Source organism: Phalacrocorax carbo, chromosome Z (genome assembly GCF_963921805.1).
Source record: "Phalacrocorax carbo chromosome Z, bPhaCar2.1, whole genome shotgun sequence".
NCBI lineage: Eukaryota > Metazoa > Chordata > Aves > Suliformes > Phalacrocoracidae > Phalacrocorax > Phalacrocorax carbo.
The window spans coordinates 52309407-52333580 of record NC_087548.1 but is presented as its reverse complement, the minus strand read 5'-3'; positions in this window follow the sequence as shown (position 1 = coordinate 52333580).

Genomic DNA, 24174 nt, shown 5'->3' with positions numbered 1-24174 from the left:
CCAGAAAATATTACTGCATGGCCTTGTGCTTTCTCTTTCCCCAGGAAGCCACCTGGACAGATGTCTACTCCACAGAAATGCCACAAAGTTATTTTTCCTCTTCTTGCTCTCAGAATGTTATGGTTGTCTCTCTGGAGATGATGCTTTTCTCAGCCATAAAAATGAGAAAGAAAAAGTAAGCTAAGAAGAATGCTATTTTTCTGATTTTTGGATTATCTTTTGCTAAAGGTTTTGTGGAAGATCACAGATGCCTTGACCACTGCCCATCTCATGATCAGCAGATGGTTTCGCTTCTGAGGCTGTCAAATGTGAACAGGCAGGCATGGGCTTATTATTAGTACTGGAGATTTCCCAGGCTTATGCCACTGCTATAAAGAATTTTACAAGAATGAGATGGAATCCCACAGTGTCATGTTCTGGACATGGATTTTTTCCTTACGTAAATCCTCTTCTCAGCAAGTTTTAGGTGCATATCTTCAAGGTCTTAAGGACAACAGAATGTGCTTCTAACTGGCTTTGGCTACGTTGGCCAATGTGTTTGATTATGTCAGGAGGTTAACTGCTACCTCTGCAAAGTATGGTTCAGAGTGTGGGGGCAGTAGTTGGCTAGAAAGCCCAGATTGCTCTGCAGAGCTCTGCCAAGGTCCTCAGCCTAGTCTTGCAGCTGAGGGAGGAGCCAGAAGCAATCATCTCACCTCACCATCCATTTTCTTGCAGCAGGGATCTGGGAGGGTGATACACATGACATTGAACAGTGGCAATGCGAAAAGACAGGAACAAGAGGGTGGGAGGGCAGGAAAAAAAACTCCTCCAAAACCCAACAGAATGCTCTCAACTCCCTCTTGTCTTCTAGCCTTTCTCCTCTCTCTCAATGCTTCTACTGTCCCTTCATGTCCCCAAAACCTTCAGCTCCTCTCAGCTGTCACCCCTACATGTCAACCTTCCCACTTACCTCTTTGCCTCCTGAGCCAATGCTTGCCTTTACAGTTGCACCATGTTAGAGGTCTCAGTGCCAGCACTGGATGGGTGGTTTGCTCACAGAGCACCACACAGTCATGCAAGTTGGCTCCTGGAAGCTGAATAGCCATGTAAGCATGGCACCATGTCGAGGGTCATTAGTGCTATGTCTCAGGGCTAATTGCGTTGGGCTGTTAACTGGTGAGAGGAAGGTGAATGACGCCTCTTACCCAGCACATCTGCCTCCCTTCCCTTGCCCTGCTGCAGATCCCCACTCCTTGCTGAGGAAAACTCACTTGATGTCAACAGAGGAAAAACCAGCTACAGCACCAGTTGCCCGTCCTTATTTTTATTGTATGCAGAGCAAATATTGAGAAAAATATAAAAAGTAGAAAGCATAACAGTAAGCAGTAGGTCACTCTTTTATTTTAGCTTGGCCTCAGAAACTATTCAGAGGAAAAGCCAGAGAAGGGGAAGGGGAAGGGGAAGGAGAAGGGGAAGGGGAAGGGGGAGGGGGAGGGAAGGGGAGGGAAGGGAAGGGAAGGGAAGGGAAGGGAAGGGAAGGGAAGGGAAGGGAAGGGAAGGGAAGGGAAGGGAAGGGAAGGGAAGGGAAGGGAAGGGAAGGGAAGGGAAGGGAAGGGAAGGGAAGGGAAGGGAAGGGAAGGGAAGGGAAGGGAAGGGAAGGGAAGGGAAGGGAAGGGAAGGGAAGGGGAGGAGAGGAGAGGAGAGGAGAGGAGAGGAGAGGAGAGGAGAGGAGAGGAGAGGAGAGGAGAGGAGAGGAGAGGAGAGGAGAGGAGAGGAGAGGAGAGGAGAGGAGAGGAGAGGAGAGGAGAGGAGAGGAGAGGAGAGGAGAGGAGAGGAGAGGAGAGGAGAGGAAAAAGGTGGCAGAGGAGTGAATGCCACAGAAGGGCAGACAACCTCCTGCCTGATATTACCAGCTCAAAGGGTTTTATGAACAGGCTTTGAGAACAAGTGGGAGGGTGTTACAGGCAAGATGCACTCATGGAATTTGTGAGAGAATTTGAAGGGGAGTAGTTATAGGAGAAGGAATAGCTCAGAGTGGTCCTTAAGTGCTGGTAAGTTCACAGTGTTTTTCCTTGTGTGGGAAAGCAGAAGACTTTATCCTGCCTTGGCTGTGTTCCTCAAGGCAAGGTCTGGTCTAGCTCCCCTTGAAGTCAATGGAGAAAATCCCATTGACATCAGTGGGGCTTGGGTTTGGGCCATAATTACTGGAAAGACCCACAGTCTAAATGGAGAAATGTCTGCAGCTATACATAGCTCCATTCCAGTTTAAAAACAAAAAGCGTATTTCCCAGTTTAACATCCTCAGCACTGTAAATAGATGCCTCATTCCACCATCACAGATGCAGCACTGTTCACATTGACTGTTGGTATCTTGTGCAGCCAAATGGTTTGAGTTTTCCCCCAAGGCATAGAAATTAACATGAATACTTCATAAAAGCAAAATAGAAGAAGGGAAAAAAAAAAACCAAACCAAAACAAAAAACAAAGAAGAAGGAAAGAAGAAAAGGAAACCCTGGTAGCACATCCTTTTGCTGCCCAAACAGGAAATTTACTGGAGCATTTCATGAGCCCTGGGCTTCAGAAAAACACAAAACCAAATACATCCTTTGTCTGGGAGAGATAAAAGTTTATTTTGCATTGTGTTTTTGAGAGTGAACAGATGAGGGAGTAGCTGCTTGAGGTCTGTACTCCTCCAAATCTAACATCTAAGAAGCAGGGGGCTGCAGTCTTGATTCCCAAACCTTGCTTTGGCTCTTTCGTGATGCTAAGGACATCTAAAACCAGCAAGTGAGGATCAATACTTCTGTGTGTTTGCTTCTGTCTTGACAAGTAAGTGCTGCATGCCACTGGCCAGACCCTTAGCCGGGGCAAGGCACTAGCACTCCTCCACTACACCTCTCCTCCTTACAGCTCCCATTCGAGACTTGCACAGGCTCTTGTTATCCCTGTGAAGCAAGTAATGCCCCATATATCTCTTGATACTTGAAGGCTGTGGGCCTCAAATGAGGGACAATAACCTTGTATTATCCCACACCTTGCACTGAGGCAGGCCACAGTGTGACCCAAATGAATAGACATAAGGGGGAAGCACTTATATTGTGCTGTCCCACAGGGAAAGCCCTGCCCTGCAATCACATCTTGGAAGGATATTTGCTGATGAAGCTAGTAAGTGGCTTCACATGGATTTGCTGGGGATGCCTGGTGTTATTTTATTATGAAAAAGCACGAATTAATGGCAAGACTGTTACTGCTGCTTGAAGCCAGGGTCTGTTTGTTTTGGTTTGTAGCTCCATTCACTTGGCCAAATAGTTTGATCTGCTGATGCCTGCGGAGCTGTTTTGAATGTGTAACCACTAGTGTAACATCCTCTGGTTATTGTGAAACATCATTTGTGAAAACTGCTTTTATTAAACCATTGCTTAAGAGGGAAACTGAAAGACTCTTACTAATCATCTCATGCTCTCCTGTCCGTCTGTCTGTGAAAGAAGTCTCCTGGGATTTCCTCTCTAACATGAACTTATCATTAGCCCCCTTGAAAGTGAAGGATCTTTTGCTGTTGACTTAGTACGTTTTGGATCAGCCCCCTGGGAATGATTCTGGCATTTAAACCTGGCAGGAAGACAGCAGGGTTTTTCCCTCTGTGGTGGTTATTCGTGCATGTAGGCCGATGTCCATGTCAGACCTCAGCAGAAACAATAAGTGCATGGGGCCAAATTCTTCCTTTCTCCACAGCCTGGTATAGACTTTTCTGCGTGTTGCCACGTGGTTGAAACACAGTACTGAATGAGAATAGCTTACACACTGATACCAATGGTGCTGATAGAATCGTGACACCTGTAGGTCTGGGGACAGTCATGCTGAGGAAATATGAATTATAAAGAGCTACTTACTGCTGCTGGTACTTCTTGCTTCTTGGTGCCTGCTCCTTTCCCAGACTTGCTCGGGTGGATCACACAGAAGGTCTGTCTCTCACAGGAAGGTCTTAGTCCTTATGAACACACTACATGGTCCTTTCCCTGTTGTATCCAGTAATCTTCTAGCTAGTAGTTTGGGGGTTTACCAGACTTGGAAATCTCTGGACCACCCCTGGAACTAACCTCTATGCAGTTGTAAAAATAATTTTTGATGCTAATTAACCTTTCAGACTCCACTGCATTGCATGGCAACAAATTCCACATTTCCTGTCTTACAGGAGAGAGATGAAAGCATACTTCTTTTCTATTTTGGTCTTTATTTTAAAATTGCTGCCTTATACATTTTGTGGGCTGCTTGAAATCACTGTGTGTCTCACAGCTCCTCCACTGTGTTATAAAGCAAATCCTTACCCTTTCAGATTCATTGCTTCATTCATTATTTTATAGGTGTCTATCACTTCTCCCCTACATTCATCCTTTTCCAAGCTGTCCTACTCTACTTAGACTCTAAGTGTATTTCAGGCTCTTAACAATTCTTTTGATCAGCCCTTTGAGTCAGTTTCCACTTTCACAAAATAAGAATTGCATGAATTTTTCCACTGAAGGATGTCAGAGTGCTTAACAAACTCGGAAAAATCTGAATAGGTCTGATAAAGTAATTTTGTATGTGCTTTTATTAGTGTGGTTCCTGAGAATCTGCTATTACAACTGCATATGCACTGTTACTGACCCAATGGATGCTGGAATAGTGATTTGGAAATCTTCTGTCTGAGAAAAACTAAGGAATTCCTCTTATTCTTGCTTTCGGTCTTTATTTTAGGAAGCAATCAAACTGCTCCCAGCTGGGTGGATCTTTGTTTCCATCTTCCCTCTAGTGCTAGGCTATTTTAGTTATAACTGTGTCCTGATAAAAGTTTAAAATTCATAAACTGTAGATAGCTTAGGAAAATCATATTCACAACAATATTTGCACATGTGTACTTTGACCTAGTGGGACCAGGTTAATTTGAGAGAAACACCCAAAGTGCATCTAGAGATTATTTTAATACCGAATGATAGGGGCGACAGTAGCTACAAAAGGAAATTTGAGGAATATATGAATTATGGAAATCTATTAGTCACCTGAAACATTATCTACTTCTTTTCCATAGCAAGAAACAAACTTTTGTATTCCTCCTCATAAATTTATAAAGTCAGTAACTGCAAACTGAAGGGCATCATTTAAAGCATTTCCCCTCTCCTCTAAAGAAATCAAACGGGTTAAGCGCACAGCTGATTTCATGAGGTATTTTGTAACTGCATACTGGATTTGTGTCAAAAGAACTCAGCTTCTATTGAAGTCCCAAAAGAGGGGCCCATGTTTCCTCATTTTGAAGAATTCTTCTTTTTTGTGCTCTGTTCAATTTTGAAACTCTGGCTGCAACCCAGCTGGAATGTGTGGCTATGGGTTCCTTTGAAATCCCAGCTCCTGACTCCCTAGGTGCCCCCTGGAAGTCACAGCATCAAATGTGATAGCAGCAGATTCATCAAGAGCTGGGATACTCTGATGTCAGGGAAAGTGATTATGAAAAGAAAATTCCTGAGAAGAATTAGAAAATCACATCTTCCCTTTAGACCCTTGTAGGGCTCTTCTTTTTTTCTCTCCTTTGGTACCCACACACCTCATTTATCCAAACACCTCTGTTTACACAATAGCAGCATTTTTCCAATAGCTTTTGGCCTATTTCTCTTTCCTCATCTGACACCATAGTTCCAAGGAAGTTACTTGGAAAGGATATATTTGAGGCTGACACAAGAGTCATGATGACTCAGTATATTGAAAGGTCAGTATCATTAAAGCAGTTCTGTTTTCACTTAGTTGAGTATGACAGCACCTTCTGCAAACACATCCTAGTTTAAAAATTATATATATCAGAAAAAAAAGTATTCTAATCTGAATCTATCATGTATACTCTGATATCCTAATACATATGTGCTGGTGGGATACACCCAGGGGTGCTAGGGGAGCTGGGTGATGTAACAGTAACATCACTTGCAATTATCTTCAAATGGTCTTGGTGACTGGGGGAGGTTCCTGAGGACTGGAAGAAAGCAGGTGTCACCTTTGTCTTCAGGAGGGGCAAGAAAGAGGTTCTGGGGAACTACAGGCTGGTCAGTCTTACGTGACCAAGGGAACAACCTTGGAAGCCTTTTCCACACATATTAAGGACAAGAAGGTGATTGAGAGTAGTCACTGTCGATTTATGGATTTACAAAGGGAAAATGATGCCTGAAGATTGCCTTCTAAGATTACATGACTGGCTTGATGGATGAGGAGGGAGCAGTAATAATTTTTTATCTTGACTTTGGCAAGACTTTCAGCACTGTTTCCCATAGCATCCTCACTGACACACAAATGAAGTGTGGGTTAGATAAGCAAAGAGTGAGGTGCACTGAAAACACCAGCCACACCAGTGGGATCTCAGCAAACTTGTCGCTTGATCTTCTGTATCTTACTGCAGTTCCTAAGTGCCTGGGATTTTGTCCCAGGGAGTGCTGCCAAGGGACGACATTTAATAACAGAGCCCTTGCGAGCAGGACAAGGGGTAGCAGAGCCAGCTTTTTAGGCCACAGTTGCTGGCTGAACCTCCAGCAACTGGAAAATACCTTCCTGGGACTCCATATCTGTCCCATGCTGATCCTCCTTCTTCCTGTTCATCCACTCAGACTTTGACTGCGAAGTCCCAGACTCCATATGGCCTTTATGTCCCTCCCCTAGTCTTTGGCCCTAGTGACAGGTGATAACACCTCATCTGCTGACAGAGCAACACTATAGCTGCATCATAATAAGTATGTTGGGTCTCCTTTCAGAGACAACAGTTTCACAAAAGGGGGCAAATGCAACAGTGACAACCTGACATCTTCCCTAGGACTACCCATCAGCCTCTGCCAGCAAAGGCAACTGAGGCTAAAACTCTTTGTTAGAGGAAAATTCAGGGGTGGAGGTAAACACTCAAGTAAACCCACAAATCTATACCAGAGCCTGAAGACCTTCAGGTGGAAACAGAAGTGCTGTGGTAACAGTGTGAAAAAAGCTGAAACCAGTTGTCTTCATTAAGGAACCATGTACCTCCGTTGTTATAAATCTATGGCTTTCTGCTTCCCCTTAATTCATTTTAAGCACCAGTCTCTCATCTGTTGTAAATGAGCAAAAAACCCCATTAAAATCTTTGGCATCCAAAGTCACAACAACATTATTACAAAGAAGAAATGCCATGTTAACTGTCTTTTTTTCTGAGGTTTTTAATCTTTTCTCTCTCAGTTTGTTTCCTCTACTGTTGTGCCACAGCTTCATGCTTTCTGTTTCAGTGGTTCTTAGATACAAGAAATACAGAATGAAAAAGACATGGAGACTTCATGGTGGCACTGTGCTGCAAGAAAACCTCTCAGTTTTATTATTAACGGATGTACACTGATTTCCATTGTTCTTTCAATTAAGACCAGTCGTTGCACTGAAAATAATTGCATCTAGACTATGCTTACAAAAGTCTAGAGACAAGGTAAGACCAGGGTTACACTGCAAGCAAAAGGAAATATAAATATTTTTGAAAGGTAATGAAGAAAACCGGGCACAGGACCCTTGTGAAAATCTGTCTTACTCACCTGCTCTCTTAGTTGTTGGGCAAAAATTAAGTGCATGAGTTAGACAGCAATGAACACCATTACATCAGAACAAACTTTACTCTGCAGATATTAAACAATAAGTCAATGTAGAGGACAATAGTGATACATCACTGACTGCTGTGGACTTGCTTTTCTTATGCAGGATGTACAAGGAGTGTTACTTTGGTTTTAACCTTCCAAGGATACTCTGTTTTCATTCATTCATCCATTGCCTTAATTTTCCTCACTCCTTTGTGGGAGACCAGAGGGGATCAGCACATGTCCCATAGCATGGCAAAGGACAAAATATTAGCCTTTACAACAAGGGTACAACAAGATGCTAATACATATCCATGGCTAGACACGAAGTTCTGGGGTGGTAAAAGTAAAACGGTGCTTAGTTTTCATAAAATCCCAGCTCCCAAATGGATCAGCGAGGTATAATATCAGATTGACTGTCCACTTTTACCAGGGGTGGCAGTCAGCATCTCCAAGACTGGATGAGTTGGACTCTGATGTCAGATTGTATGGAGCCTAGTACTGGAAATGTCCATTGCATGGGATGGTGAATTGCATCCTGACTACTGGCTGTGGAGGACCTGAACTGATCTCACCCATCCAGGATGATGCCCCTGGGGAAGGGAGGAGCAGCTGCTGCCTCTGGGTGCTGATGTCTCCACCTTGGTACAGGAGTGCAGTGCTTGTGAGTGCTAAACCTGTAGAGGGAATGGGATCTGGTTCGTCCTGAAGCAGAACACACCTTTCACTTAAGGTTTCAAAGCAGTTTCTGCTGGAGTTGAAGTGAGAGCTAGAGGAGTTAAATGGACAAAAGGGGTGGTAGTGTGTACTCTGTGTGCTCCCATCCCCCAAGTGCACATACAGCATGCTGTACTCGAAGGAATAATATTTTGATACCTACATTGAGGGAACTGAACTGGATGCCCTGCTCCCTGACTCACTCTCCATTAGATTATCCTACAATCAGATGCTTTTCATGCTGAAGGTGGAGAGTGACAGGAAAACACCTTTGTACCTCCACAGGAGTGTCAGGAATGTTATCCCTATTCCTATACTGGAGATGCGTGATGGAAACTGCATGTGTGTAAATCTACAGGGGTTACTTTCCTCAGCATGGAAGCAGTATCTGCTTTGGCTGCCTGGACACCAGTGACCAAATCAACCACGTCTCAGCACAAGGCACTGCAGAATTTCTGTTAATCCTTCCCACAGCTCCTCTCTGGGAGCCTGTGTAGTTCCATGCACAGTTTAAATCAGCACCCACTGCCAAAGTACGGCATCCCAGCTGTATTTGTTCTTACATGCTAAGCCAAAACAGGGAGTTAATTCTGCTGAAAATAAAATGTTTTTGTCATTGGTTTTGCTGGGTTGACTGATGGCCAACATGGGGCAACCTGTGGTAGAAGCAAATCAGCAAGGGCACGATGAGGGCCTGTCACTTGCAGGAACAATGCTGGCTCCATCTTCAATGAACCACAGCCTGATGTGCTATTCCAATTGCTATAGCTGCAATTTTTTTCTTCTGTTGTATATCATGTTACTTCTACAGTGCTTTATTCTTGTTTTATATTTAATCTGTAAAAGGAATTTTTAGATGTAAAAATTGCCGTATATATATCTTCCTGGAGGTGCCCTTTTCTCGAGCCAGTATAAATGAAATTCATTTCTAGGATAGGCCTCTTTTCCTCAAGTGTATTGTAGAGCTGTCTAAGAAATGCCACCTCCCACCTCCTTGGCACGAACTTCCACTTGTTACTCTCAGAGCAATGCAACCCTGTTTTTCCACAGAGCACGGAGCAAGAGTTACCATGCAAGATCTGCAAACATCAAGGCTTAGGACCCACCTGTATCTAATATCTGTAAAATATAGCTATTTATCCCAAAGAGTAACAATGTATCATTCTGACTGCTCTGCCTCTGAGGAAAGAGAAGCCAATAGTAATGACCTCACACAATCATCTTTGGTTTGGCAAGTGTCACTGTATGAGATTTGATCAACTGTAATGTTTATCCAGCTCTCCCCTTTCAGATCAGGGAAGTAAAAAATGAAAGAAACAAAATGTTCTTTTCATTTTTTTATTAAAGCAGAGATCACACCATGCTTGTTTCAAATCGCTACCCGCTTGGGACCAAACCTCCATACTAGCCCTCCTGCATACAGCATACCTTTGTACATAAAAGGGTTGCTTTTGGTCTTGTAACTGATTTCGTTTCATAAGTAAATACGTCCTGGCATAATATTTTGCAGATTGTAATTCTGACATGGTTTTTGGTAGGTACCAGCTTATTGGGTCCCTTAAAAAATACAACACACCTCACCTATGATGTACCTATCAGAGAGAAAACAGTATAATAGCTCCATTTACTTCTTCTTTCTTATGCTGGTGTTGGAATTGCAACACCACACTTGCACTGTGGCAGTTGTGAGGATTCCCATGAGAGATGGGAGATGGCTTTGCCTTCTCTCAGAAGGCTGATTTCGACACTGGCATCCAGACCATCAAAGCAGATGCTTTGGAAAGAAACAAAATGTAGGACATCCTTTTCTTGCCTTCTGTGTGGATGTGACAGTGTCCTTTCTCCCCACACTCCCCATTCAGCACAAATAGAGCCTGGCCATTGCATGGGCCTATGGACATGGAGACAGGGAATAAGGTGCTGGACTCAGCTGCCAAAATGTAGACATCTAGTGCTATTTCAGCTGCTTAAGGGATCAAAGGCAATCTAACATGACACCCAAGTCTCTCCTGGATAGACAGCTGGAAGGCAGAGTACCTTGGTGCAATCAAATGTCAGATTTCAGACCCCAGTCTTCACATCTCTGAATTTTGCCCGTGCAGTCACATTCATCTCCAGCCTATGACACTGTAGGCAAATGATTTCCCACTTCTGCTTATTGTTTCAACATGGGGTGAACATGTTAAATTGAAAAATACAGATCTGTCAAAACAGAATGCTCCCCAAGACTAGATTTGTTACCTGAGCTGGTGGCCTCTCATCTTTCCCAGCTAGACAGGACATCAGTTACTTCCTTTCTACTTTCTAAAGTAGAAATTTCACTTTAGGAACTCTAAAGTGTTCCTAAACGCTCTCTAACTTCCTTTCTACTGTGTGTAAATGAATAATTTCAGTCTCAGATGGATACAGCAGGGTTGAAAACTACAAAACATGTAGTTACAGCAGTTTTATGCTGTAAGCTCTGTTGTTGTGTCAAGATTTATAAAATTAAGTTACTGATTTGGGTAATTAAATGCCGCTTATGTAAAGGTCCTACTTATAAGGGGTTTTGCCCTGGGCCTCCCACACTCCAGCACCAGCTGAAGCTGCCCTCCCTTTCATTCTCCACCCTTCTCTTGTGAAAAAGCAGATGAGCAAGGGAGTGGATGCCCCTTTATCAGCTTTCACCCACAGCTCCCAAGGACCCTAGAGGAATAAAAGCTCTGGCAGCATCTTGCCATAAACAGTCCATTTTAAACTGCCCTCTTCAGAAGTCATAGCACCAATTTGTTTTATTCAGACTCACAAGTAGCTGTCACCTATTAGGCCATGGATGTGAGCTGTGGCCTCAGGGATATCATGTTTTGCATTTCTCGTGTCCCTTGCAGTAATGCACATAGTATCCGCTAGGGATTTTTAGACAACTACTTTGCATCTTATCACTGCTCCCTTATGGAAGAACCTTCCTCATACTGATGAGCAGGGAAGACACTCCATCTCCTTATGTTAGCCTTCTGTTTTTCACCTCTTTGTTTTCCAAAGCACAAGAACAGTGTGGCAGTCTCTGTGCCTTGACGCAGACACAGGCAGAAGACAGTACAGCTGGGTTGTTGTAAATACTAGGATCACTGGGCATAAAACCTCTCAGACACTTTGAGCTCATGATGCAAACCTTTGCCAGTGCCATTGATGTGAGCATGATGGGGTGTCAAGTCCTCATAAATAAACAATGTTAAGCAGCTATTAACAAATTCTTCACCCTTGTTTATCTATGCGCATAACATGTCTTTTCTGTGTAGGAGAGTGCTGCAATCCTCCTTAAACTTGTTTTGTTTTGGTTTCTTTTTTCTGAATAGCTTCTATGGCAGGATTGATGCCCAACAGTGCTCATTTGCAGGAGTGTGGGTCTGCTTCTTCTGCAGCCTACCCCAAACACAGCTCAGAGCTCAGGACTGAGCTATGGCAAGGATAAGCTGTGGCTGGGAGTGAGGAAAGCAAGAATCTGTGGTCTGATGATCAGTAGAAAGCTAAGGGAAGTACAATACCCTGTTAAGAAATGAAGTAAGGTGAGAACGTATGTGGACAGTCTGGCCCTGTGGTATGGACACTTCCATGTTTGCTTCACACACGTTTATCCCTGGCCTAAAGTCTCTTGGCCTCTGGGTTGAAACCCCCAGGTTGTGTCCATATGGGTTGATGACAAGCAAACATAGGACAATGTAGACCTGTTCATGTAGACACGATGTCTCAGACTAATTCTGCTTCTACTGCTCACACTAGTTTGACTTCCCCTGCTCTGTCCTTCACTTCAGGGGAATTATGCCTGAAATTAGATTGCATCCTTGCAGGGGGAAGGACAGTTTGGGGGAATGAAGACATGCAGGATCTTGTTTAGCAATTACATCTAGCAGATCAAAAATGATGCTTTAAAGTAAACCTCTTTTGCAAGAGATAAACGTTGTTATTATTATTATTAATAATAATTTAGACAGTGTAGATACCATTTAATAACATAATTGTGCCCTTTGACGGAATCTTTTATCCAGGGATCTCAAAGGGTTAGTGGTAATGAAGTTGATGTTGCTGAACTCCAGGGAAAGATGTAGAAACTGAGGCACAGGAAGGTTCTTAGTTCAATCTGTCAGAGTGTAAGAGCCTGTAGCAGGCGGATGACATGTAGGTCTTTTGCATCTGCACCCTCTGTCTTTAGCCACAGGCTGGAGATCAGCAACTGTGTGGATTGTAAGTCAGAGGAAAGGCTTTACTCTGTACTTCTCACAGTGTCTGGGCTTTCAGATGCACACAGGATGTTGGATCATGAACCTTTCTTATCAAGGAGGTTATAAAGGGTTTCATAAAGGATTTCTGTACCATTGAATGGTGCAGCCACAGGTAAAGATATGCAAGAAAATAAAATATTAACCCGAGTCTCATCTACAGTTATTGTTCCTTATTTATTTCACTATCACTGCTGCTCATTAAAATCACTCCCTGAAGCACCTGTGAAGGAAAGAAGGCACTTCTTCTTCTGGGGTAATCCTGCCCCCTCAGCTTACTCCTGGGGAGTGCTGAATGTCTGCTTCATCATAAATTGGTTTAACCCTCGATGATAACCAGCATGTGTGATAAACAGCCATATGCCAATGTGGTCATTCTCTGCGTAGAAGAGATTGGGAAGGGAGTTAGCAAACTGTCCAAGTGCATATTGAATCAGATTTTGTTCCTGAACCACTAAAGAGGTCTGTTTCAGGTCAAAGCTGGGGTCACTGACAGGCCAGCTAAGATCAAGTTCCTGATGCAAAATCCCTTCATTCAGGGCACTGTCATTTCAGTTCCCCCTTCCTTTATACCCCATGGAGATACAGCCACCTTCCAGACAGAGTGAAAACCAGCAGAAGCCATAGGAAAGGTTTGCCTTCTGAAGGTACTCAGCTCTGCCGGTTTGCTCCTGCCTCCTTCCCTGCTCTTCACAAGTTGCCTCTGTATAAGACTAATCAGGAGGAATCTCATCCTCCTGCAGAGGCTATTTTTCAAGTGATCTCATGAAAAGCTATCGCAGTGCCAGAACAAACAATATATTCTGACAATCAGTATCACTACAGAGATCTAGAGTGAACTGGCCTTTTTTGTTATTATTTTTCTCTCTTTGCCCTTTCTCAACCCCTCTCTAATGCCAGCAAAGCAGTTGCCTTCCTGAAAGAGTTTGGGTCACCATGACTCATGGGTGAACTCAGTGCCTGAGTTGCAGTCTCTGTGGCTGATGGCAGGACTGTCTGAGGAGGCAGAGGGTGCTCTGCTGGCTCAGACACTGATGCTCTGTGGTCAGTTGTTATAGCATCCCCAAAATATTAAGCTGATGATGGCTTTCTCACTTGCTAGGGCTGAGATTCATGCTACTAGCATTTGTATCCTGAATTCTCCTATGGTACCAAATATAGACATCACTTTAACTTTTTGCCAGGGAGTGACCCACACTCAACTGCAGCCTCTAGAAGAGTTAACAGAAGTATCTTGGGGGATTTTTATTGCCTTTTATGGAGATGATGGGGCAACATCACTAGAAAGTAGTGGGAAAAATCCAGCAATGAGACCTGGCAATTCTCAGATATTCTCTGTGGATGTGAATGGGAGGCAGGCAATGTGAACATGGTTACCAAAAAACTGTATTTCTGCTTTCCTCCAAATTGCTGAACTAAGTGGGAGAAGGTGGAGATAGGGCAGGAGATTAAAGATTGTAGCTCTCCCAGTCATTGATGGATAGGTTGACTGTACTGGGACTGAAAAAAACCCTTCCACCTGCATTGTCAGATGCAGGATCCTATCCTGCATCTGACAGTCACCACTAGTGGTGGGCACACAGGGAAGAGTATACACGGTAATACCCTGAGTGCCCCCTATCCACTGCCTATTTATTTGCAGCTCAGGAGCTTCATGACCCAGTTTGGTTCCTATGTGTTTAATAACCATGAACAGCTTCTTCCAAGAACCTGTCCCAATGGGCATGAGCACTCTGTGGTGGAAGAGGACTGGGGAAGGAATCTGTAATGGTTTGGGGAGAGGCAGGATCATTACACACTAAAGCTCGCTGTTCCCAAGGATCTCTAGGAAGGGTGCAAATATTAGCTCCGGGGAAGTGGTTCCTGACAGGTGGAAGGTGGCAGCACTATTAAAGGGAGGCAACCTACCAAAACTCATCCTTCAAAGCTGGGATGGAGGGCAAAAAGAAAAATATATAAACTACAGCAGAATGTCAAGCTGTTCTTATAAATACCTCCCCTTCCTTCCATCATTCTCCTTCATAAAAATTAGGGTGGAGAAAGAAAATAAAAATGGTCTGAGACTTAACGTTGTGGGCACTGACCAGAAATCAGAGGACAGTTTGTTCAGGTCTGGCAGACTACGAAGATGTTTATTATCAGGCTTATCTGAACTTCACAGCAACCAATTGGAGCAGTCTGCATCAGGGAATTCAGCAAGCCCAGCGTTTTACTACTTCTTTGTGTTCTGGAATTGCTTGCAGTATCCTAAATATTTATTTACTGTGTTTATAATATTTATAAATTTTTTTTGCATGCATTCATTGTTTTGGTACACAACTATTTGATATCTTCTCTTTGAGTGTTGACCAGAAGTAATAAACAGCTAGTTATCAAGTTTTACATGCATTAGCCTGAAGCTTTAATGCTGAAAATTCTTCCCCAAATGTTCGGGAAACATGAGGTTTTGGCCTCTGGCAAAGGGTTTCTGTTAAGTTCAGAAAGAAATGGAGGATTCTACATTATAGCCCCAGCATTACTTTTCCATCTATCGCAGGCAGACTTTAGCCAGGTTTGAAGCAGACTGTGGATTTTCACTTCCACAGTATTCCCCACAGCCTCAAAGTGAAACCTACAACGCTGTTGGTAGCCCACGTTCAACATATCAGCTTTGTCCTCAGAGAATGATTTTCAGACAGCAACAAACAAGAAAATAAAACCAAGCAGTAATTTGGCATGTTCCTACATTTGCTGCAATGAGTTTCTGCTCTGAAACTGCCTCCAGGGCCCATGCTGTTCCAGTTACTGCTGTCACACAACACTTGCACAGCTTTGGTTTCACAACAGTGAGCAGGTGCAGTGACGTAGGGTGCACCACACTGTCAGCAAATCACATTTAAATGAAGAGATAATCCTGAAGTTAAAAATAATAATAATAAAAAAAAACTAACAAAAGCCCCCATCAAGAGTGGGGGGTTCTATAACTTGTTTTTCTTCCTTTGAGCCAAACTGTGCTCACCATACTTAGCGCACAGCCCTGTTATATTCCTGCTTACCATGCTCCTTGGGTAATTGCTTCATGTAATAGCTTTCTTCATTCCTTCATTTCCCTGACAGCTCTTTTATGCTACAGTGAAGGGGCCTTCAGGTGCTTGTAGGGCCATTTTACAGTAATAAGACCATAATAAAGAGGTTGTACCTTTTTATTGGTGAAACTACCTTTTAGCAGTGAAAAGGATGGTAGGAGAAACTTAGCCTGGTGCACAACACCTATGAAAAGAAACCGGTGGCAGGCTGCATTGGATTAGGTCCTACAAGATGACAAAGTTGAGCAAGACAAATCCCTTCCCATTTCAGGATGAGGACTGAGGAGAAAGTTGCATATATGAATACTTCTGGGGGGGGGGGGGGGGGGGGAAAGCAGTCCCTGTTTGCAGCCACCTGTTACACACAGAGTCCTCCAGAGTCCTTTACAGACCTGAGGTGAGCTCTGGGGTGACTAGGGCTGCTGTTTCCAGCTTTGGAACAGTGTTCATCAGTTGTGGTTTCTGGGCACTGATTCCTTAAAACCTACCAAAGCTGTTAAGGAACATTTTTTTTCCTGGGAATAGTGGTAAGTGTTTGCCTCCAGCTTGCAAAAAGTTGATAGCAGTGTCAAAAGTCTCTTCAGAAAGCAAAAACCAGTGAGTTCCAGGCACATTTCCTAGTGGTGTCATGGAGGACGGAAGCTAATGTTTTCCCCCAAGGGAAGCACAAAGGTTACCCAAAACTGGGGAAGCAGAACAGAAAGTCGGGTGCTGGGCACTGGCTGCCCAAGCCAGGGGTGCAGGGGCCGGAGGGGGAGGCACAGAGTAAGGGAAGTGCAGCTGGCTGCTGGGAGACCCCATGGTCCCAGCTCTGCGAGGGTGGAGAAGGGGCCAGGAGAGGTCTGCTGCAGCAGAAACCTTTTTTTTTTTCTGCCTGGGTGTAACTGAATGACCCCTGTCTGCTTGGCTCCCTTGGTTGGTAGAGGCTCTCAGATTCAAGTTTTCCTGAAAAATAACAAAGTGTAAGAGCAATGAGGCTTCCCAAGAGAAACAGAGCTGGGAAAAATTAATAAATAAGGGGAGGTTTATGTACATGTGAGAAAAAGAGAGTTTGTTTCTAAAAGGGCATTTTAAAAACCTTGATGATTTAATACAGCTAATTGCATAACAATGTCAAACAAAGTAACAGACTTTCTCCTGGCTTCCACACACCTGGAAGTGCTTTTTAAATGGAGAATCTCTTCCAGAACAGTTTGAACTTTCTCTCAGACAGGTGTCAGGCACACAGACACAGGGCTGAAGACCCTGTTAGTGCTCAATAGTGACTACAGGTCCCTGACACACACATTTTGCTCTTTACAACTTCATGTTTAGTGTTCTCTGTGATTTACCGTTCATATTGGGTGAAAAGCTGTACCTCAGACAGTATGTAACTTGTCTTACTGGGTTAATGCCCTCCTTGTGACCACCAGTTCTTAATGAGATGCAAAATTTTTGTTTTCCTTTTGTTTCTGCATTACATCACTGTAAATATTAAGCTGGATAGCTGGGAAACTGAAATGTGTGGACTGTTTTATCTCTTTCTCTCTGTCTCTCCCTTTGTAATATTTTTTTTTTCCTTTGCTTGACTGCTTTGAATTCCCTATATTTTGGTCCTTGTCCTTAGAGGCAGATGATGTATAGTTTTGTTCAGTGGATCAGCTGGTGTGAGAGTCCTCAGGACCAAGTGCCGGTACTCTTCTCAGAAGGGATGCACCACTGTGCTATATGCTGCCCTCGCTGCCAAGTGATTCCATTTTGCTGCAGTGCTAGTGAGTGAGCCCATCATGCTAGAACTTCAGGATCCATGGGACAGCCACTGCAGCACAACTCCTCTGTGACTTTTCCCTTCACTGACGAAGGTCCGCGCAGTATGAAAGGCACAGCTTTTTTTTAGCTTGGCCTACAGATGTCAACCTTTACATCTAGACAAGAAACAATGTTCAGGACATGAGGACAAGGTCTACAGACCTCCTATGGTAGTTTGCAGTGCTAGAGCACTTTAGCAATTCTAGTAGCAACACCATCACTAACCTGTTATCCCTTATTCTTCCCACAGCTGTTGTTTCTTTCTCTCTTTCTTCCTGTAGCTTTGACTTTTTCTTTTTGCGTAAGTAATCTTATACACTGAGGACAATGAGACCCACTGTCTCATGCCAGTAGTCTGTATAAAGAGAATGATAGCTACTGAAGACATGCGAGCCAAAAGAACCTCTCGTAATTTCTCTGGCAGAAGCAATGATCCTGTAGATTCTTGTATCCCAGGGTAAAGAAGGGCTTTTCTCTGGGGTGTTTTCTAATCAGTTATTTCTTATTTCTGTCACAACTAGAGGCACCAGGGGAATGAAAGCAGCCAAATATATTGTAACAAATTGAAGCAAGGCTGTCTTGGAGCTGGCAAGAGGAACTGGATAGAAAGATTTCTGTGCATGCGAATTTGCTCCTGGCTCAAGCCCTGTTCAGCAAAGAACTGATGCACATGTGTGTTCCTGTTCTTGCTCTGTAATGCCAGCTGGAGATAAGCTATTACGCAACAGAGTGCTAGGTGCTGCACAAAAAGGCATCAACCCTGAAATGGACAAACTTAGCTTACCTGGTTTTGCATCTATGAAACTAATAAGATGATAACTTTCTAGTTCATGGACATGTCAGGGAGGTAGGGCACCACTGGCTTCAAATGGCTGTGAATATATGTCACAGCACAAGGAAAGATTGGTAGTGCCTGAGTGTCAGTATGCAGATTCCAGTTCTCACTGCAGTATGTTAGCCTTTCCTGGATGACCAGAAGACTGGATGAGGTTTGATTTCTTATAAATTAATACAGCTAAGTTTTTGATCCCTAAGCCTCAATCTGTGTAAGTAAGGTAACCATGCTGCAATCTTTGGTCAATCACATATGTATGATTATGAATCAGTGCATTCATGTGATGTTTTATTAACAGATCAAAGTCTGGCAGGTTTCTGTTTTTAATGGAGATGAGACTTCTGGGGTCAGATGTACCAAATATGAAAACATGAACTGGCACAAATGAGTTCAGATACTAATTTTTTCCTGTACCTAGCTAATTGGAGGCTCTTGCTAGACAGGCTCCACTTAATACAATAAGTGCAATTAAGGTGTTGTAATGTTCCCAGCTGTGTGCTCATGATCCACATCCAGCTTTTATAAAACCAGGATAATGAGTTTGGCAGTAGATTTTCAGTACTGTTAAAAGGTTGCGAAGGAGTTGCAGAAATGAAGGTGATAAAACGACACACACTGTTATGCACTCTGAAGCTTACTCTTGTCCCTTTGAACTAATTATGACTCAGGCTTTTAATGGACTACATACATTTTGACTGCAAATATGTTATTCTTTCAACATGCATGCACATAAATTTGTAGAAAACTATTTACTTCACCAAACACCACCAGAGAAGAAGTTTTAATGTTTGGTGGGTCAGTCTAACTGAAGCCAAAGTGGTCTCAACCTGATTCTGAGATCTCTTTGCAGCTGTGGAAGTTGATAGGTAATGCATGTTATCTAATGCAAAGCTGGGAGCACTAACATGTATATTGCCACAGATGATGGGCCAATTCTTCAGCTGTGGCGATTCAGCATAGAGTAACTGAGGCTGATTATATTATTCAAAATTTCAGCCTTAAATTTTGTTTGTTCCAAAAAATTTGAGGTACTCTTTTATCTGTTTTTCAAGTGTTTTAGTTCAATGATTAATTTTTAAGTTTCAGCTATTTATAAGTAAAAGCCATGATTATTTATTTCATACTTCTGTTTACTTTTCATAATCAATTTCTTTAATAGTGGTACCACCTCCAGTTTTGTTTTACTTTGCTGAAATGAAGGTGGCTCTAGGCCCACCACACTTACATACAGGCTTTATGTTGTCTTGAAAAGATAGAAGTCAGTACAGGGATCTCCTACTAACATCATTGAGGCTAGGATCAGCTGTAAATCTCAGTCAAATAATTACTAAAATTCTATAATGAAGGTTCTTGTGTGACTCCTTTGTGGTTCTGCCTCTGCCTTCTCTGTTTTGTTAGCACCACAGCCTGCAAGGGAGCCTGTCAGGGGTGCAGTTTGTGGCTGTAATTCACAGGGCCTTCAGGATTTGGGATTTCAGTGGTAATTACAATTCCCAGCTCAATCTCTGAATGTGCGACGTGGATCTCAGAAGAGAGATGTTCCCCAACTTGTGAAGCTGTCATGCTCATTTGTCTAAGAAAGGCAGTCGCAAGCCAAAAGCAATCATTAAAATATTAAGGACCCGAAACTGTCTGCAAACACCTGAGTCATCATAAACTGAGATTTTATTTACCCCCAGCAATCAAGGCATTAAGCATCACGCAGTCTTTCTGTTGGTAGGAGAATATTTCAGGTCAAAAATTCCGCGTGAGGAAAGGAAACAAGGTACTTTCCACTGTAAGTGGAGAAATAAAGGATGGAAGTCAAACTCACAGAGCTCCAAAAAGCCCAGTGTCTTGCTAATCTCTGTCCTTTAGAGGCAGGTCTCAAATTCAGGATCTTACTGCCTACCAAAATCACTGGCTTTTGTGTCTCGCTTTTCACTGCAATGTCTGCAAAACGTTTGAATACAGGCATCATTTCACATATTGCTAATATAGAGCTGGAATTAAAGCTTTTGGTGTCTTCCCACATGGATTTTAATCTTTGTATCTCTTTCTGCCTGTCTTCTTTCACCTTTCTCTAGACTGCATAATGCTTTTGTGTGTTTCTCTCAGTAGAAATTTTGATAGTAAACTATTTTGTTGAAATTCTGGGTAGATTTTCAGCGGTTATAAACTGCTTTTCATTCAGATCATTGGTACAATTGCTGTATGGCAATTTATACCAGCTGAAGATCTGTGCTCCAGTCTATGAGACCACATCAGCACAGAATTTTTCTTAGTCATCTGATCCAGGAGATGCAAGTGGAAACCTCTCTTTACAATAAAAGGATATTTGAGAGTCTTCTACTCCCATCAGCAAAATACTTAGTACAAGCTTAAGTAAATGTTTGTGATCAGTGTAATAGCAGCTGCTTGAGTGCTGTGCTGAATCAGTTCCTTCCTTCTTCTTTCAGCCCATCTTTCTCTTTGAAATGCAAACACTATCAGAGATTAAACTGCAGTAACACAGATAGGCTTGTAAGATTTATTAAACACAAATCATGCAAACACTTTTGCAGTATTTGCCCTGATCTGGAGTTAATTTGGCTCCTCCAGTTGCAAAGCAATGTTAATTTCCAGCAGTCCCCTGCATTGTCTGATTCCACTGGCAGCAGCTGCTCTGTGTTCCTGTATTGTTATGTCAGGCATGATACCGTTTATGAAGGATGAGGCTGCTGCTTATCACAGTAGGAAGACAGGCTTCCACAAAACCACTTTGCAGAACCCTGACACAGGGACAATTAGATGAGTCAAGTGGAGATCTGGCCACACCTTTCTCAACCAGATCCCTTAATTTGTTTCTCTTAATTTGAGACTGTGAAGAATGAAGATCCACAGCCAGGGCGTATTAATTCCAGCAGACTCATTCTTCAGGAAGGAATAGTTCAGGCAAAGGTCTGCATGACCCAGAAAGGAATTCGATTAACATTTTCCAAAATTTCCCAATCTTTCTTGTCCTTCATGCTTTCCTGAAGTACTGACCTCTTACTGATAATCTTTTCATCCTTTATTTTGTTTTTCATCCTGTGGCTCAGCCATACATTCCTTGCGAAAGCAAATTATTAAACTTTGCCATGATCAGTGAAAAGATGTGTTGTGCTAAATTATCAAGAGGCAATATTATGTCATTTCTGTAGCCATCATTGAATTTGATTCTCAGCTACCCAATATTCCCAGCAAATTGTATATCACCTTCTGCAGGCAAACACAAACAACCCCTCATTTCTCTCCCACACATACAAAGCTCAGTTAATTTGAATAAGTATCTTCATAAAATCAGCCCTGAAGGACAGCGGTGGTGTGTACAGCCAATATTGCATCTTACAAAGCACTGTTATGAAAAACCAAGACAGCATAGTTCTAGTTAATTTAGTAAATCCTAGTTTAATTTCACAACCACCTGCTTTGTTAAGCTTAATTAATTTCCTTTTCTTTCTGTTTGGGTATGTATCTTCTTGTACATACTACAATGAAACAATTAGAAGAAATTGACTTGTGCTCAGGAGGAATAAGCTCTGGTATGTTAGACGTTCCTACCATACTGGCCAAGTAAAATACAGTCAAAATTTTTAGGAGTCTAGACAGGTGCAAACCAGGAATGGCTCTAAATAAAATGTTCACTGCTCCCTGTATGGATGCAGAAGAATATGTGGAAGTAGTAAATTTCTGTCTACAGATGTGTAGTGATTTAGATACATGATGTTGCAGCTACAGTGCTTGGGACCTCCAGTCTATCAGGTAAAAATAGCATAACAGTCTTGGAAATGAAGAAGCATGTTTTTGCATTGACTTTAGCAAAGACAGACCTGGTGGAAGGAGATTTTTAGCATAATATAAAGTTGAATAGGCTTCTGACTTTTTTATCTCACAGCGTTGAAAGAGAGAGGAGGCAAACGGTTGTCAGGATGACAGCCAGGAGTTTTCACTTTGTAGCTGGATGGAGAGATATGGGAATATTTTATTCTGATGTCTTCAAACCAGTTGGATTTTCCCTGACCTCCATTTTCCCCTTATGCTTATATTCCCACTGACACATTCAAATCAAAACTTTGAGGAGCCTGGCATAGCAAAGCCTTTAATTTCAAAAATTAACTGAAGACAACAGGACCTGGAGATAATGGAATATGCTAGGAAAAATTTTTTGTAAGTCTTCATTACAGCTAGGTAAGGTAGTATGAACATTGTAACAAACAGCTTCAGACTTTTCCAAAAGTGTACCAAGTCCCTTTTAGAAGATTCATTAATGACTCAATTTGTATTTTCAGCAAAGTCATGCTAACAGAGAAGATCATTTTTACTTGTGGCAAAAACATTAATTTAAAAGTTTGAAGGGTTTCTTTCTTCCTCCATATCTTGATCTGAGAACCTAAACATGTTTTGCCTCAGTAGTGGCAAACAAGGTGTTCCATTCCAAATCAACACTGCAAAAAGGCACAAATAATTTCTGGTTTCCCTTTTTCTTTTTTAAAGGAAATGCTTCCTTTGTTTTGTAAGTAGCTCATTTTTCAGTGCTTCCTCTGGGAGATTTCAGGTGTCTTCCTTTTTCTTTTATTTTTTTTCCCCTGATTTTTCTCAAAGTTTTGGTCTAGTTTGAGAACAGTTTAGACCCTCAGTGATGCTGTTTTGAGAAGCATGGGTGGCTGAATTTCATTTCAGGGTAAATTTTCTCACTAACACCTGACCTACTCAACCTGTACTCTCAGTGTACGCTAAACTCACTGCCTGTGTTTTATTGTTTTGCAATAAAGGAAGGGCTATAGCTATTTCTAGAAGGCAAGGAAATCCCTTTCAAGCTAAGTAAAACAGTGGTGTTGGTACACACCCAGTATCACTAGCAATTTACCAATCAGACCACAACCCTGTGGCCTGTACTATACAACTTAAGAAACCAGGGCAAGTTCCTGTCCGCTGGTTTGTCTTCTTCCTTAGTGCAGCAGTGCCTGTAGCCCTGACCCAGACCCCTTTACCCTACCCAGGCTTCTGCCAGTGCAGATGGGGCTGGATATTTCTGTCCCACATGGAAAGTCCCTGCCTACAACACTGGCTGCTTTCCTGATGCTGGAGGATACATGGCCATGCTGTCACACTCAGATCCTGGCACCCAGTCAAGGATGTGTTCACTTCTCTCTGATGAAGAAGGAATGTTTTAATATTTTTCTATAACATATAGCAGTCTGTCTCCTTGATTTAATCAAAAAGCAAGAAAACACGCACTCTTTTATGCCAACAGAAGATTGTTGGGGGGGCTGGCAGAAAACCAGGCAAACATACAGTTACGCCTCTGCCTAGTCCCCTGCCAGCCCCCAACAGTTTGTGCCTTGGGGTTTTCCAATCCAAAGATTGTGCCTGTGTGTTACAAGCCCTGGACTGGCGGCTCTCCTAGGAATGTGCTCCTTCACCAAGCTGCTGGCAGGGAGTTGGCAACTTAATGTGGTCTTACTGAGGAGTCACCTCCCTCTGTGACTGCCCACCCTGGTGGCTTTGGTTTATGCCCCTTCTGCTGTGGAGGAGTCCTACCTTAAGTGTTTTCATGGAAATATCTTTGATAACCTTGAGTTCATACCCCTGAGCAGTCAAGGGGTGAGCACAAGTCTCACAGTAAAGGTTTATTTTAGTCACTTATTACATGAAGAAACACAAGTAACTACAGCATTTTTTCAGATAAGGTCCTCTGTAACTGGCAAAGATAACAACGCAGATATTGCTTAATTTATATAACCAGTCTGTGCTGGTCCACCATCTTCAATGGACTGAAGTCCATGGACAATGTAAGAGACCAAGGGAATGAAAGCAGGGTCCACAGATAAAACATCTGTTCAGCACAGCCTATTGCAATCTCTTCCTTCCTTCCTTCCTTCCTTCCTTCCTTCCTTCCTTCCTTCCTTCCTTCCTTCCTTCCTTCCTTCCTTCCT